We start from the raw sequence: 17,227 nt of genomic DNA, 5'->3' as shown, positions 1-17,227 counted from the left end.
ATAATTCATGAAACCCCATCCCCAATGAAACACAGATAATCCCTCTTCTCAATCCCCATAAAGGGAGCAGAGAAATATACCTGCAATAACATTACAAAAATACTATAGTTTAGACCAACATAGATATTCTAATTTTTGAAAAATTTACCATATTACAAACTAATAACTTATACACTAAAATAAGAATTAATAAACCATGATAAAAGTGTGAAAAATATGACTGAGTGATAAGGTGACCATAATGTGATAATGTATATAAAATAGTGATATAAATGACATAATATTTAGATATGCAAAATGTGAATGAGGTGTACAAAGTAGTGCTAAACAATCCACGTGAAAATGAAATAATGAAAATTGAAAATAGCTAATAAAATAATAAATAAACTATACATGTGTGTTAAAAGTATGCAAAGTGAAATAATTTGAAATAGAAAAAATTATAATAAGTAAACAAAATAAACATGTGAAAAAAGTAAAAAAGAAAAGTGATACTGTGAGGTGTGTGGATGCAAATTTCAGTGTAAGTGAATATTAATTAATCAATAAGAAATTGAAGACTTAGACATAGAAAAAAGCTATAATGGGAAAAGAGAAGAGGGGGGGGAGGGGAAATGTAAGTAAAGAAGGAGGTTTCTTTATTAATAATCTTCTATTCTAAAATATCATATAGCTATAAGAATATGAGCAAAAGTGGTAGATTTGTAAGTGTAATCTAAGAATATCCCATTAAAGGAAAGGAATGTAACTATTATATTCATTTAACCCTCCAGGTGCAAGGGTATCTAATCTGAATATCCATTCTGTTTCTTTTTGTAGGAGAGTCATATTTAGGTCACCCCCCCTGATTCCCATCTTGATTTTCTCTAAACAGAAAGCTTTGAGTTTTTTGGGGTTGCTGTCATGTTTATGTAAAAAGTGTCTGGCTACAGAAGTGATTTTCTTCATTCTAATAATATCCGTCAAGGCATTCCTAATTAATGTTGCCCGCATGTTCAAGTAAATGTCACTTCAAAGCTCGTGTTGTAATTCCCACATATCTGTAGCCACACTCACATTGAAGGCAATAAATGACTCCAGTGGTATTACAATTGAAGTAATCCCGTATATACACATTATTGCCATACTTGTCCTGAATCCTGGTGATTGGTGTAATATGTCCACAGGCTTTGCAGTTACCACAGGGGTAAGTGCCATCAACCTTAGGTTTCTTTTTTGGAAACTGTTCAAAATGACTATGAGTGAGGAGGTCTCCTAAATTCCTTGCTCTTCTCCAACTCATAGAAACATTCCTTGGGAGATGTGTCTTCAAATCCCCATCCAATAACAGTATTGGCCAATGTTTTTGTATGATGCCTTGCAGTTCTTTCCACTCTTTACAAAAATCCCCAACAAACCTTAGTTCATTCTGTTCTTCTTCATCCCGTACTTTGGGTTTGGGAAAAATGAGGGTATCCCTGTGATCTTAGATACCTGATATCTAGCTTTTTTTATCAACCGGTTATTATATCCTCTGTTTTTAACCTCAAAGAGAGGGCTTCACATTGCTTAGCAAAGTCTTATGCATTGGAGCAATTACGCCTTAGGCAAAGAAATTCACCTCTGGGGAGATAAGAGATGGTAGATGGAAAATGACAGCTCCTTTGAGGTAACAGGCTGTTAGTAGCTGTTGATTTTCTAAATAAATTGGAGGACACTTCACCATCACTCTCCTTGATTATCTCCAAATCCAAGAAAAGGATTCGTTTTTTACTGGTTACCCATGTGAATCTCAGATTTAAGTTAGTGATGTTCAGAACTTTCATAAATTCCTGAAACTCTTGTTCTCCTCCTCCCCATATCACAAAGATGTCGTCAATATACCTCAGCCATTGTATGACATGTTGGGTATATTGATCATTAATCTCAGAAAAGACCACCTCCCGCTCCCACCACCCTAAAAAAAAGGTTTGCATAGGTGGGAGAGCAAGTGGAACCCATGGCCGTTCCCCTGGTCTGTAAGTAAAATGTATCTTGGAATGTGAAATAGTTCTTGTGGAGAATAAAGGACAATAATTTGATCAAAAAATCATTAAACTCCCTTCTATGGTCCATTTCCAAGAAATACCTGACCGCATTAAGGCCATCCTAATGTCTTATGGAGGTATAAAGTGACTCAACATCTATCTAAGCAAGTAAATGATTGTCTTCCAGTTTAATACCTTGTATCTTCTGTAAAACTTCTCTAGTGTCTTTGAGGTAGGAGGGTAGCTCTGACTTTTCGTATTATAATCCCACACTCAGATCTAACATGTATAATGTAATAATGGGTACAAACTGATATTTAGTAGGTATATAATTCTTTATTGATAAATTGATTATATTATATTTACTATATTCTATTTCGCCAATAAGAAGAATATCACACTTGCTTCTCTATTTGATGTGAGAGTATTGCAATATTTATCTAAGTGCAAGTTGTTTTTTGCTATATGTTGTATGTGTTTTTGTATGTTATAAATTGTGTGTCAATTGGGTAAAGATATGGGCCAAATGTAATAGGGTGTCAGTTTTAGTAACAGTACAAACTCGCACTTTCTCGCACTTTTAAAAAGTGCGAGTTTGTACTGAAACTCGCAAATTTAAATAGCCTGCGAACTTTTCAGCTCGAGGCTACTGCATTTGCCAGTTTAGGCGAGTTTAGGACTATGTAAACTGACACCTTTTAATGCGAGTAGCATTAAAAGGTGCGAGTTTTAGAGAAGCCATCACAGATCAGTGAGATCTGTGATGGCTTCTGTGTGTTTTTAAAAAAAAAAAACGTGCACCCCCTCCCCAAAAGCATAACCAGCCCCGGGCTTTATAAAGCCTGTCCTGGTTCTAAAAATACAGGGGCCAAAATGCGTAGGGGGCCCCTGTATATTAAGAACCAGCACAGGGCTTTGTTGAGCTGGTCCTGGTTCTGGAAAATCAGGGGACAAAACGAGTAGGGGTCCCCTGAAAATTCCAGAACCAGCACCGAACTCTTTGTAGCGGGGGGATAATGCCACAGCCAGGGAAAACCTTTCACCGGTTTCCCCGGCCAAAGCATTATCCCTGACCGCTAGTCAGTCCAGGCCGGGGATCCCTGGGGAGTTGAGGACACCCCAATAAAGGGGGCCCCCAATCCAGGGCACCCCAGGCCTAGACTGATAGCCCGGGGCTATCCCCGGCACCCTATGCCCGTGGGTACCGGGTTGATATTGTTAGTGTAAAGTGTAAAAATAAAGTTTCCATATTGTCTTTAGTTGTAGAACCACAAGTACCAGCAAGCCTCCCCTGCATGCTCGTATTTGGAGAACCACAAATACCAGCATGAGGGGTATTACAGGCCCGCTGGCACTTGTAGTTCCACAACTAAAGAAATACGTAAATAAACAAACATACACCATGAATATAAAATTTTATTAAAACATACATGCACACTCACACATACTCACCTAGTATCCGAAGTAATCCATAGGGGTGTACCTGAAAAAAAAAATCCATACTCACCTCTCCTATGCGTAGATCACGTCCACTTGACCAAGCAAGGCAATCCAGGGGTTAAAATAAAAAAATGCCAAAAAACCGATCCATGCCGGACTGAGCAAAGGTATGTGTGTACACATACCTTTGCTCCGCGTAAATGACCGGGGCACACGTGTGCCCCTTCAGTGAAGGGGCCGCCAGCCAATCAGGGAGCATCTCCGTCGGAGCAGCTCCCTGATTAGCTGAATACGGCCAGCCTGTGTGTCCCATAGACTTCTATGGTGAGAAATCCCCATAGAAGTCTATGGTGGGAACCGCTACATCATAGCCGAAAGATTAATTGAGGTTAATCTTGTGGTTACATCAATGATACAATGTCACGGTAGGGGTTCCCACCATAGACTTCTATGGGGATTTCTCACCATAGAAGTCTAACTAGTTATTGGTTATATGTAACTTCATATATGTACATATTAAATGGTGAAAAGAAGTACTGTTGTGAATATATATAAATATCTATGTATTATGGTACAGTGATGGTGCTTTACTGCTGTGTGTTTATGCCAATTAACTGCCCCTTAAACAAGGACATAATGGCACTTTCCCTTGAACTTAGTGTAATAAATTTGCAGGAGAGGTCATGTGATCATGACTCTTCCAACTGAGTTTTAGGGGGAACTCCCTCCTGTTTAAGTTAATGAGAGCCCAGAGTGAGAGAGGAGCAGGAAGAGCAGCCTGACCTGTGAACTGAGGAGGCGGAGCCTGTTAGGTGGGAAGACAGAGCTGTGAGGAGAGCTGGAGGGACTACTAGAAGGAGAGTCTTCTATCCAGATAGCTGAAGTGCAGTCTGTCAGAATCTTGGATCACTGCACCCTGCACCACACCTCGCAGGCAATGGAGATGATAATGGTGTTATGAAGCCTTGCAGTGAATAACTCATCCTCCCCATGTCAGCACAAACAGTCTGTATATATCTTTTGCTGCTGTTCAAGCATTTCAAACCCACAATCCAGTGTAAAGCATCTGCGAGACTTTGGAGGGAGTCAGGAATAAACAGCAGCCATTTGTTCAAGTATCTACAACTGAGTTCATTAAGGACAGATAAAAGACAGGAGACATGAACTTTGTCACTTGGTACAGTCCAATTGCAGCACTGCTAGGAGTATTGATACCTGCAACCACAGTAATTATCCCGGGCAACGTTTGCAAATATTGACTTCTATTTAGACAATCTCTTACATGCAACAGAAGGGTAGGCAAAATTGTCCTTGTTTGTGCCAAACTAACTGAGGGTTATTCTTGCTTCACACTTGCCAGTATGTGTGAATGTTATGTGATATGTATGCCTGCATTTAACCCCTTGTTTCGCAGTCTGATCTGAAGTTCCAGCATTCCCGCTCAAATAAAACTTTATGGATCCAAAGGTCATTTGCTTGTTCAAAGTGTATAATAAGAATTGTATTTCTAATTGCTGAACCATAATAATTGTCATAAAACTTGATATTTACATTATTTGACAATAAATTCTTGCATTTGTCGGTAAATTCCTTTGGTAAAATACTTTTGTTGCCTGTAATAATGCCTGACGACTGACAAGAACCAAGGGATAAACCAGATGGGTAAGGTACCCTTTGTATCACACCACACTTGGGGTCGTTAGTAAAAAAAAAAACTTGGCGACCGCGAACAGGATCGAAACAAACTACAATAGACAAAATGTCAGAACCTCAATCTCCTACACCAACATCAGGCCGGAGATTCAAACAGATTACAACCGACCAGATGTCAGAACCCCAATCTTCTACATCAACGTCAGGCCGAAGATTTTTACCTGCAACAAATGCCTTACCAACAGAAGGAGGTTACTAATGACAGAGACTTCACCTATTACCATGCCGTATTATTTTGGGGCCCCATGGCTACCGACATACTCAGGAGATGCACGTACACCAGGTACGAGTACTTTCAAAGACTTTAAAGACAAAATGCAGTCTATGTTTTGGCTATATCAACTGAGTGACACGCAAAAAGTAGAGATCTTGCTTGGACAACTGAAAGGGCCTGCACAACGTGAGGTCAAAGCGTGGTCTGATGCACAATGCGAAACGGTGGAAGCCATCTTTAAAAAAATAGCCGGCATCTTTGACGCGCGAACCCTGTCAGAACTTAAAGGTCGTCTTAATGCTACAAAACAAAAACCTCAGGAGTCATTAAGGGAGTTTGCCCTGGGCCTACAGGAAGCCATGCGTACAATTCAAGCCTTAGAACCACGAGAGGCAGAACAAGAAGATGAAACCCTCATAAACTTATTTATTGAAGGGGCACGTTCCCAATTGAGAATGTGGAGACGTCAGAATCCGGAATGCTCTTTCTCTGAGTTTAAGGAGGAGGTGTTGCAGATCCTTGGTCTAAACCAGAATGCCGACCCTGAAGATTGCGAATCTTTAGAACATTTAGAAGATGAGAACTGGGGTGAGGTCAGTCAAATCCTGAGACCTGAACCCCTAACTCCTAAGGGGACGGCCACACAACAAGTACAGTCTGGTCAGGATCCAATTGGAGTTCTTACAAGTAATATCACAGAGTTAATGCAAAATATGTCAGAGCTGGGTCGAGAGGTGAAAGAGATCCGTCAGGAACAAGCTGGAGCCAGGCGCAGAGAGTGGCACCAAGACCTTGACAGGAGAAACCGATCAAACTGGGATATCCCACAAGATTCAGGTCAACGCACATCAGATCAATTTGACTCAAAAGGGAGGCCCATCTGCAGAGGTTACCAGCAAAGCGGCCACATTGAACGCTATTGCATCCAGAGAGAGCCTGAGGACCAGCCCACAGGAGTGACAGAAAGAATGGGTCTACAAATGGAGGAAGGGCAACCCAGAGATGCGAGTTCGAGCCCAGTAATACAGAACCAAACTAAATTTATGAACACGCTAACTGCAGAGAATGTTACATCAATCAGTGCAAGGAGGATTACAGGGACTGTTGTATGGTTCCACGTGCGACGAGGATATGGATTCATCAACCGGGATGACATCTAGGAAGACGTGTTTGTCCATTATACAGCTATCAAAAAGAACAATCCCAGGAAGTACCTCCGCAGTTTGGGAGAGCGAGAGACAGTAGAGTTTGATATTGTTGAGGGAAGAAATGGCCTGCAGGCAGCAAATGTCACCGGTCCTGGTGGCTTTCCAGTTCAAGACAGCAGATATGCAATAGATCGCAAGTGTTATTGGCGCCATTCACATCACAGAGGTTCTCCATGTAATTACCAGCAAGACTACCACTACTCCAAACATAGAGAGGAATCTAGAGAAGCGGAAAGTGTGGTAGAAAGTACAAATCAGCAATGGCCTTACCAGACAACTCACAACCTACCACCCTATTTACCGAGATCATATGGACACAGACAAGAATTCCTTGATGACCAAGTGCAGAGTGAACTATCGGAAAGAACAGACGAACAATTTGTGGAGAACCTGGGTGAGACAGTGCAGCAGGGTTGGAGGAACATAGGGAGGACACGACTTTCTCCAGAGCCACTACCCGAGAGTGAATCTAGAGTGGAAAATATCCATACTAGTATGGCCTACCTCAATCAGGCAAATATAAGTACCACTGACCGGGAAAGAGATATTGAAATGGTGAGTCACATGGCCACAACAGAGGGATCGGGGTCCCTTAAACCCCATAGCCCAGATTTGATTAAGTCATGGTTGGAGTCTAATGTCCCTGTAGATACCCCTAATGAAAATAAAGGGGTCATGACATCTCTTTCTCCAGAGGAACATGGCCCAAATAGTGGGTACACCACTATAAGTGGTGAGGAGTTCATGTTTAGGGTGCAGCAGGCTATATGCAGGTCTAGAAAGCGCAACAAAGGTGTTTTACCACTAGGATAGAGTGTACCTGGATGATGATGTTTATAAACACTGTTACATAAACTTGTTGGTATGGGCCAATGCCTAGGGACAGGCATCATTCTAGCGGGGAAGTATGTGGCACCCCAGTATTTAAACAGAGAGAAAGAGCCCTTTCTTCCACCTAACTAGTTATTGGTTATATGTAACTTCATATATGTACATATTAAATGGTGAAAAGAAGTACTGTTGTGAATATATATAAATATCTATGTATTATGGTACAGTGATGGTGCTTTACTGCTATGTGTTTATGCAAATTAACTGCCCCTTAAACAAGGACATAATGGCACTTTCCATTGAACTTAGTGTAATAAACTTGCAGGAGAGGTCATGTGATCATGACTCTTCCAATTGAGTTTTAGGGGGAACTCCCTCCTGTTTAAGTTAATGAGAGCCCAGAGTGAGAGAGGAGCAGGAAGAGCAGCCTGACCTGTGAACTGAGGAGGCGGAGCCTGTTAGGTGGGAAGACAGAGCTGTGAGCAGAGCTGGAGGGACTACTAGAAGGAGAGTCTGCTATCCAGATGGCTGAAATGCAGTCTGTCAGAATCTTGGATCACTGCACCCTGCACCACACCTCGCAGGCAATGGAGATGATAATGGTGTTATGAAGCCTTGCAGTGAGTAACTCATCCTCCCCATATCAGCACAAACAGAGTCTGTATATATCTTTTGCTGCTGTTCAAGCATTTCAAACCCACAATCCAGTGTAAAGCATCTGTGAGACTTTTGGAGGGAGTCAGGAATAAACAACAGCCATTTATTCAAGTATCTACAACTGAGTTCATTAAGGACAGAGAAAAGACAGGAGACATGAACTTTGGGCCTGATTCAGAGCCGCTCGTAAGCGGCCGCTCGTTCGCTCCGAGCGATGTTTGCCCAACTGCACATGCGTACAGATCGTTATACGCATGCGCGAACCAGTCAGTTCGGTCGAAATTCAGGTGCTCGCAAAATAGCGAATGCCTGATAATTTGAGTGACAGATTGAGGCGTATGTGGGTGGTAACAGGGGAAGGTGCTTGAAAACGGGGAGTGGAGATCAGAACGCAGGCGTGCCTATAGGTCAAAACGGGCGTTTTATGAGTGTGCATAATTAAAACAGCAGCGTCATTGACCACGTCACTGGGTTATTTTATAGCCAGGACTGCTCGCAAAATTGTGGTAGCAAAAACCAACCACAAGAATAGCGAGCAGTTCATACTCTGTTCGATGTACTCGATTAATCTAATAAATAGCGGACATGACGTAGGATGCGAGTGGCCAGGGGGCGTAGTTTCCCAAAAAACGACCGCAAGTTTTGTTCGCTCGTTCAGACCTAGAGGCGTGAACAGACCGCCAAGAGCGAACGGTTCATTTGAATAGCCACCCCTATTTTCTGGACGAGCGAGCGCTAATTGCGTCCGGCTCTGAATCAGGCCCTTTGTCACTTGGTACAGTCCAATTGCAGCACTGCTAGGAGTATTGATACCTGCAACCACGGTAATTATCCCGGGCAACGTTTGCAAACATTGACTTCAATTTAGACAATCTCTTGCATGCAACAGAAGGGTAGGCAAAATTGTCCTTGTTTGAGCCAAACTAACTGAGGGTTATTCTTGCTTCACACTTGCCAGTATGTGTGAATGTTATGTGATATGTATGCCTGCATTTAACCCCTTGTTTCGCAGTCTGATCTGAAGTTCCAGCATTCCCGCTCAAATAAAACTTTATGGATCCAAAGGTCATTTGCTTGTTCAAAGTGTATTTCTAATTGCTGAACCACAATAATTATCATAAAACTTGATATTTACATTATTTGACAATAAATTCTTGCATTTGTCGGTAAATTCCTTTGGTAAAATACTTTTGTTGCCTGTAATAATGCCTGACGACTGAAAAGGACCAAGGGATAAACCAGACGGGTAAGGCACCCTTTGTGTCACACCACACTTGGGGTCGTTAGTAAAAAGTGGTTACCACATTTGTAGATGTATTCCTGCCCCCCCTTTCATTATTGACCTAAGAGTGCTCACCAAATAGTTTCTTTTTCTTTTCTCTTTTCCGTTTATACTGTGTTGAAAATTGTGACATGCCATAAGGCCACACCCCCTCCCCACGAGGCCACGCCACGTTTTCGGGCACTCAACTTTAGCGCTTGCAATAAACCCTCTTTTGAACTCACATATGTTGGGAGGTATAACATACAGTGGGGGAGATGTATGAAGCCCAGAAGCGGTATCAGCGCACGTTATGTGCGCTGATAACGCTTCTCCCCGATGTATGATCGGGGGCCTGGGCGGTAATTGACAGGGGTGCTATGCGCCCCTGTCATTATCAGTGCTGCTATCTACAAGATAGCAGTGCCGAGCAGCAGGGCCATGTACAAACGGTCATACCGCATGACCGTTCGGCCGGCTGTAGCTGTCGTTATCGACAGCTACAGCCTGGCGCTAGCCTATCCCCACAGCAGGGACAGCGCTGCCCCTGCTGCGGCGACTGCCGGCTCCAGGCTGCACGCGGGGATCTCGCGATACTTGCGAGATCCCGCGCATGCTCAGTGGAGCCGGCCGGGACAGAGACACAGCGCATCTGCACTAGGCTGATGCGCTGTGGTCTCTAGCGGGTAGAGCCGGAGGGGGGAGTTAATGCTCCCCCTCTCCGGCCGATGAGATGTTCTTACATCTCATCGGTAGTGCTTCCTGCTTCGCCTCAGTAAAGAGGCGAAGCGGGAAGCGTTACAGCGGCACGTTAAGTGCCGCTATCATAAATCTACCCCATTATGTGTTATGCTTTTGTATAAAGGAACATTGACTGCACCTGTACTATTAAAGACAACATATGATTGATTCACTGGTAACACAGCAACATCAATATAAGCCACAGAACAATGAGGGATATCATTTAACATCTATCTAAAGATAAACAGCTACAAGGGCCCTAACAAAGAAAAACAGCTCATGAAAATCCTACCACACGTATTCCCATCTCCCTTCCAATATGCACAGATACTCATTCCAATTCTGTTAGTGAAGAAAGGCCCTCATTCGGAGCCGCTCGTTAGCGGCAGTACGCTCGTTCCGAGCGATGTTTGCACATCTGCGCATGCGTACGCTTTTTAGTACGCATGCGCGAACCAGTCAGTGCGGCCGAAAATCCTTTGTACGCTATATAGCGAGTGCCTGCTATTTTGAGTGACAGAATGAGGCGTATGTGGGTGGAAACAGGGGAAGGTGCTTGAAAATGGGGAGTGGAGATCCGAACGCAGGCGTGCTTAAAGGTCAAAGCGGGCGTTTTAGGGGTGTGTATATTTAAAACAGCAGCGTCATTGACCACGTCACTGGGTTATTTTATAGCCAGAACTGCACGCAAATTTGTGGTAGCAAACACCAACCACAAGAATAGCGAGCAGTTCATACGCTGGTCGATGTACTCGATTAATCTAATAAATAGCGGACATGACGTAGGATGCGTGCGGCCAGGGGGCGTTTTTAACAAATAAACGAGCGTATGTTTTGCTCGTTCGTTCAGACTTAGAGGTGTGAACAGACTGCAATGTGCGTACGGATCATTTGAATAGCCACCCCTTGTTTTTAAACGAACGACCGCAAATAGCGTACGGCTCTGAATGAGGGCCAAAGTTTCTGTGATTTCATATCACTAAATACCAGTAATGTATCCCACCCCCTCAACAGACCCCACCCCCTATTAGGGCTGTTTCCAGAAATTTCCTAGGCTGGTTTTCCATCCCGGTCTGTCCCTGGTTGTACTGCATGTTATATCAGTGCTGTATAAATAAAGGATAATATTAACAACCTTAAATTAGTAGTCATTTCCTATATTTATGAAAGAGCATAGAACAGAGGAGTGGACAGGCTTGATTAAAAGAACCTATTGCTAAAATATGACATGAGAAAACCGCTCTGAAAACCATGAAAGTATCAGGATAATTCTTCCTGGTGCCCACATGCCCCTGCTGCTCACATGGACAGCTGTGCAATCTGCCAGTCAGACCCAAATGGTAGAATATCATAATTGTTTTTTTTTTTTACAATAACCCTTGGTTTGTTTGTAGTCTGCCTGACTGACTGAACAGCAGAGATATGCAGGCACCTGGATCAATGAGCCCAATGCCTGCACGGTCACAGAGCATTTAGAAGAAACACATTTTCTAAGCAGATTCACTGAGCTTATTGATATCACTTATAATATTGGAAAACAGCAAGAAATATCCATGTGAAATGTCAAACATTCATCTTAAATCATATTTTCCTTAAAGAGACTTATAAATTATACTTCAGCATTAACAAACACTGTAGTTGATAGATATCAGATATTCAGGTTTCACAGTTTGCTGAATTTTTGGTGGCCCCTAAAAATAAATGGGACCATTAATAAGAACATGCGAATAGGCCCCTTAGTCTATATCAGTGTAACTGGTATATTTATCACAATTCACATTTTAATGAGGTTGAGATGAGACTTTATTGTGTAAATTTGCTAGAACTGCCACATTTCTCTTGCCGGGACACAAGCTCCTACAGGAGTCCATCCTGCTGTATCACTTTGCGCATGCGTACGGCAGTGACAGGCAGTGACTGGGGAGGCACACATGTATAACAAGTTTTTATATCAAAACTCTGGAGCATGATAGGTACAGTAGTATGATAGGCAAGGGAGTATGACAGGGGAGGCTCAGCCTCCCCTGCCTATCCTGACTGCACGTCCCTGGTGTACGGCCCCAGCAAGCTGGATGCAGAAGCCCATAGGCTACTATAGGCTAATTATTTAGCTACCAGGGCCAAGCTATGGAATGCTTTGAATTGTGGAGCATAGTAAATCAATTTAGCATCGCCCCATAGAAACGTATGGCGCTGCTTTTGCAATCATACATGTTATGGATACTTACATTTTGCAGGATATTTAGTAAAGTAATTTTGCTGGAAATCTCCTGAAAACAGTCATTTTAATGGGATTTTTAAAAAAAATACTTTGATAAATACACCGATGAAAAGAGGAAAGAGCTGTAGACTCCGACAACAAGCTGCAAACTACAAGTAATGCTGGGCATACACTATACAATTATCTGTCAGATATCTGTCCAATCTGGCTGGTTGAAATGAAAACCTGGTAATGTCTGGGAGCAAATGACAATCGTCCATTTTCCGACAAACACTGGAAAACAGACAAAAATGGTCGTTCAGACAAATTGGTTAAAACACAAAAATTTAACCAATTTGAACAACTGTTTTTGTCCATTTTCCAGTGTTTAAAACCATATGATCGACTGTCATTTGCTCCCATACATTACCAGATTTTCATTCCAACCAACCAGATTGGACAGATATCTGACAGATAATTGTATAGTGTATGCCCAGCATAAGTGCTAGCAGCTGGGAGGTAGGAGTCATGGAAAGTTCCATGTAAAAAACTGCTTAGATACTCTTCCTCACTAACATCTATTAAGAGTGTAACCCAGGCTTTATTTTATTCACACTTGCCTACTTTCGAAAAAGCATTTCAGGGAGATTGTGAAAGCAGCACCTATGAGCGCGCGTTACAGTGGGCGTGTACTGCTACATCTGAGAGGCGTGTCATAATAATGACTTACATCCAAATGTAAATGAGCCCTAAAGCAGTTAGTAAGATCTAATTGTTGATGAAAACACACTGATACTTTTCAGAAAATGCATGTAACCATAGGCATCATTGTGCATTATATCCATTACAGGGAAATAATACTAATGATCCCATTTGAATGTATAAATCTCTGTTTTTTTTTTTAATATATATATATAAAACAGCTACATAATGGGAGTAACGTGCAATCAGGGAGATTGATAGACTTTTTAGGGAGTCAGAGAGATTGCTACTATTTCAGGGAGTCTCTCTGACAATCAGGGAGAGTTGGCAAGTATGATTATATTATAGATTTTTATTTTTGCACGCATTAACACAAAATACCTGGCCAGGATAAAAGACCACTAACAATACTAATGGACTGGTGTTTCACATGTGGAATTAACAACTAAGGCGCTGATTCAGAGCCAGACGCTCTGACCAGAGCGCTCGCTCTGAATCAGGGCCCACCTCCATTAAAATGGAGCGTCCTCCTGGACGCTCGTATAGCTGTGTGTCACCACCCACAGCATATACGAGCGTGCAGGATGATGGTCGCGATGGTCTTGACCATCGCGACCATCGCCACTGCGAGCAGAAGCCTGCGGTTGAGTTTTTCAACCGCAGGGCCAGGAGTGATTTTGGCTCTATCAGAGCCAAAATCACTCCCACTGACATCACTAGTGATGTCAGTGGGGCCGGCTTCTGACGGTAGGCGTTCCCTTGGGAACGCCTCCGTCTCGCAGGCACGCCCCCGGCACGCCCACCAAAGGGGGCGTGCTGTCAATCAACATCGACAGCACGCCCCCTTTGATCAGACACTACGAGCGAAGGAAAGTCCTTCGCTCGTCGCGTCTCGCGCATGCGCACGACGGAGCTCCCTCCGTCGTGCGCATGCGCAGTGCAGACCATCGACCCACTTGCGAGCGGACAGCCGCTCGCGAGTGGGTCTGAATCAGGCCCTAAGTACCGGCTGAAATGTGGATGATTATAAGACACTATTGTGGTTCATGTGCAGATATTTGCAATATATTACCTAATATAAACAGGTTTTTGGACATTAGTTATTGGGGTTCGATCTCCTCTCCAGATGACATTAAGCTTTTTATTATAAGTGATTTAATTTGTGTTTTATATTTATTTATGTGTATTGTTGTGAATTGGATATTAAATGTTTAATCGCTAGCGCTTTCATATATAGTTTATTTTGGATTTCCTATTGTGGGCAGAGTACCCACATTTTTTAGAGCTGCAGGCGGGTGGTAGCATACTGATAGGTGCCAGGAATTTTCTTTAATAAATATGCCTGCCTGTAAGTCCCTGTATTATAAGTCTGTTTGCTATATTAAAATGTGTGTGGAGCATATTTCTTAACATTATTTTTACTAAAATAAAGTGAAAAAGGGTGTTTTCACACCCTTTTCACATTATGTTAGTATCACATAAATTTATTAAAGAGCAATTGGTGTAGTTTTTGTGAAAAATTACCTCAATACCTTCAATTCACATATTTTTAGTAAGCATTTCACATTTCCCATAGTTGTAATGGGAAATGTCACTTCCCTTCTTTTGATTGTCTTCTCTTCCTTATTCCAATTGGAAGTGTTAAAAGATCATGTGTAGCTATGTCCCGTATATGAAAAATATAAAGACATAGAACTGCAACATAGTGCAATAAAATTACATTTTAATATATGAAAATAGCATAAAACAAATATATTCCACGTTGGTAGATTTCCAACAAATATTAAACAGGGAATGAAATGGAGACTTTTACCAAATAGAGGTGGTATTCAGGCATATAGTTGGTAACAATCTGAGGGATATAGGTTCCGGACACCTCCACTCACTGCCTCTATCACCGGTATTTGGTTGGGTCTCCACAATCACTTCTCCAAGATGCAGTCCTTCTGTCACCGACCAACGCGTATCGAGCCAAGCTCTTCCTCAGGGCATGTGACAGAATGGCTAGTTCCCCTCTTAAATAGGGAGCTCCAAATTACTTCCGGGTCAAGGTTCAAAAATCCTTTAAATATTCCAAAGTGCTTTAAAAGTATTCCATATAGGTATCCATCATATGTGTAAATGCCCAATATAGTCTTTAATCTTTTTTATATGGATCAGGAAGACTTAAATAAACTAATCTTTAAAACACAATCTTTGTGCGGCATTCACTTCCTACCCGTGAGCCGCATAAATTAATGATGTCATCTCGAGTCCGTACCACTTTGTATTTACTTCCCCTATTTGAGCCGCATACATCTTAACATAGGCGGCATCACTCGGACCGCGTCGTCCCCGGTGAATGACGTCACGAAAGGCCCGTCGCCAGGAGCAAATTAGATGTTGCTGCTTCTCCCATATATGGACTTCCTTTGTATGGAGCGCATGGGTATCCTGTGTTCTTTGTGTTAACTTCCTCTATTTGAGCCGCATGTATCCTAACATAGGCAGCATCACTTGGATCGCGTCGTCCCAGATGAATGACGTAACGAGAGGCCCGTCACCGGGAGCGAATTGGATATTACTTCTTCTCCCATATATGGACTTCCTTTATATGGAACGCACGGGTGTCCTGTGTTCTGTATAGATTCACCTCAATTATAAGTCCAACATCATTAATTTCAAACAGAACATTTTTCTATGAATAAAAGAATATAAGAGAAATATGGTTAAACTCCAAATAATGATCTTTATAAAAAAAATATGCTCTTTATAAAAAACTATATAAAATCTTTATACAAAAATTCATAATAGCTATCATATAAGCAAACAATTATATCTTAAAAGGAGCCAATAAAAATGGGAAGTCCATATATGGGAGAAGCAGCAACATCTAATTTGCTCCTGGCGACGGGCCTTTCGTGACGTCATTCACCGGGGACGACGCGGTCCGAGTGATGCCGCCTATGTTAAGATGTATGCGGCTCAAATAGGGGAAGTAAATACAAAGTGGTACGGACTCGAGATGACATCATTAATTTATGCGGCTCACGGGTAGGAAGTGAATGCCGCACAAAGATTGTGTTTTAAAGATTAGTTTATTTAAGTTTTCCTGATCCATATAAAAAAGATGAAAGACTATATTGGGCATTTACACATATGATGGATACCTATATGCAATACTTTTAAAGCACTTTGGAATATTTAAAGGATTTTTGAACCTTGACCCGGAAGTAATTTGGAGCTCCCTATTTAAGAGGGGAACTAGCCATTCTGTCACATGCCCTGAGGAAGAGCTTGGCTCGATACGCGTTGGTCGGTGACAGAAGGACTGCATCTTGGAGAAGTGATTGTTGAGACCCAACCAAACACCGGTGATAGAGGCAGTGAGTGGAGGTGTCCGGAACCTATATCCCTCAGATTGTTACCAACTATATGCCTACATAGAGCAGCTGACTGGGGTCACAGTGCAGGAGCCGGGAGACCAGCTGACCAGAGCCCCAAAGGTAAGTAAGTGTAAGTGAGCATACTTGCCAACTCTCCCTCATTGCCAGGGAGACTCCCTGAAATAGTAGCAATCTCCCTGTCACCCTGAAGAGTCTAGTAATCTCCCTGATTGCACCTTACCCCCATTTTGAAGCTGTTATATTAGAAAAAGATATATACATTCAAATGGGATCATTAGTATCATTTCCCTGCATTGGTTATGAGGCAGAATGATCCCTATGCATTTTCTGAAAAGCATCAGTGTGTTTTCATCACCAGAGAGTGTGAGTCGGTGTCTCAGGGCCTGATTCTGTAAGGATCATAATTGCAAAGTTGCACTCAGGCAGGTTTGCAATTGCGATCATTTGCAGATATGGTAATGCACAAGAGGCATCACGCCTCCGGCGCATTACTTAACCGAGCTGCATTATTCAACGCAGAATCGGATAATCTGCGTACCATTGACCGGTGGGGTCCCACAGCCGGCCGCCATAGTTTAGAATAAGAGGATAGGAAATCTCCGTCACCCGACGGAAATCCAGGCCTCTTCCCTCCCCCCCAATGGAGGCTGTCGCCACCCCCCCCGACCCCAAACTGCAGCAGACTCTCAATCACTGACAGTCTGCTGCCAGTTTGCAAGCGGACTCGCAGACCCATTCTGCACATACGCAGAGCGGGTCTGGTGCCTGCGCTGATTCCCAAACATCAGGGATCTGAGTTCAGCAGTGCACTTGCGTGCACTGCTGAATCAGGCCCCCGGTGTGTATGAAAGAGAGTGAGTCGGTGTCT

The 17,227-nt window shown here is 42.6% G+C and overlaps 1 pseudogene; it reads left to right on the top strand.

Annotated features, from left to right (window-relative positions):
* The first annotated feature begins 5,357 nt into the window (after positions 1–5,357).
* On the top strand, positions 5,358–7,394 carry LOC148535244 (uncharacterized; annotated as a pseudogene).
* The last annotated feature ends 9,833 nt before the right edge of the window (positions 7,395–17,227 follow it).

Source organism: Taudactylus pleione, unplaced genomic scaffold, assembly GCF_031769625.1.
Source record: "Taudactylus pleione unplaced genomic scaffold, aTauple2 ptg000053l, whole genome shotgun sequence".
Taxonomy (NCBI): Eukaryota; Metazoa; Chordata; class Amphibia; order Anura; family Myobatrachidae; genus Taudactylus; species Taudactylus pleione.
Note: the sequence above shows the minus strand (reverse complement) of the source record. Positions and strands in the feature narration are given on the sequence as shown.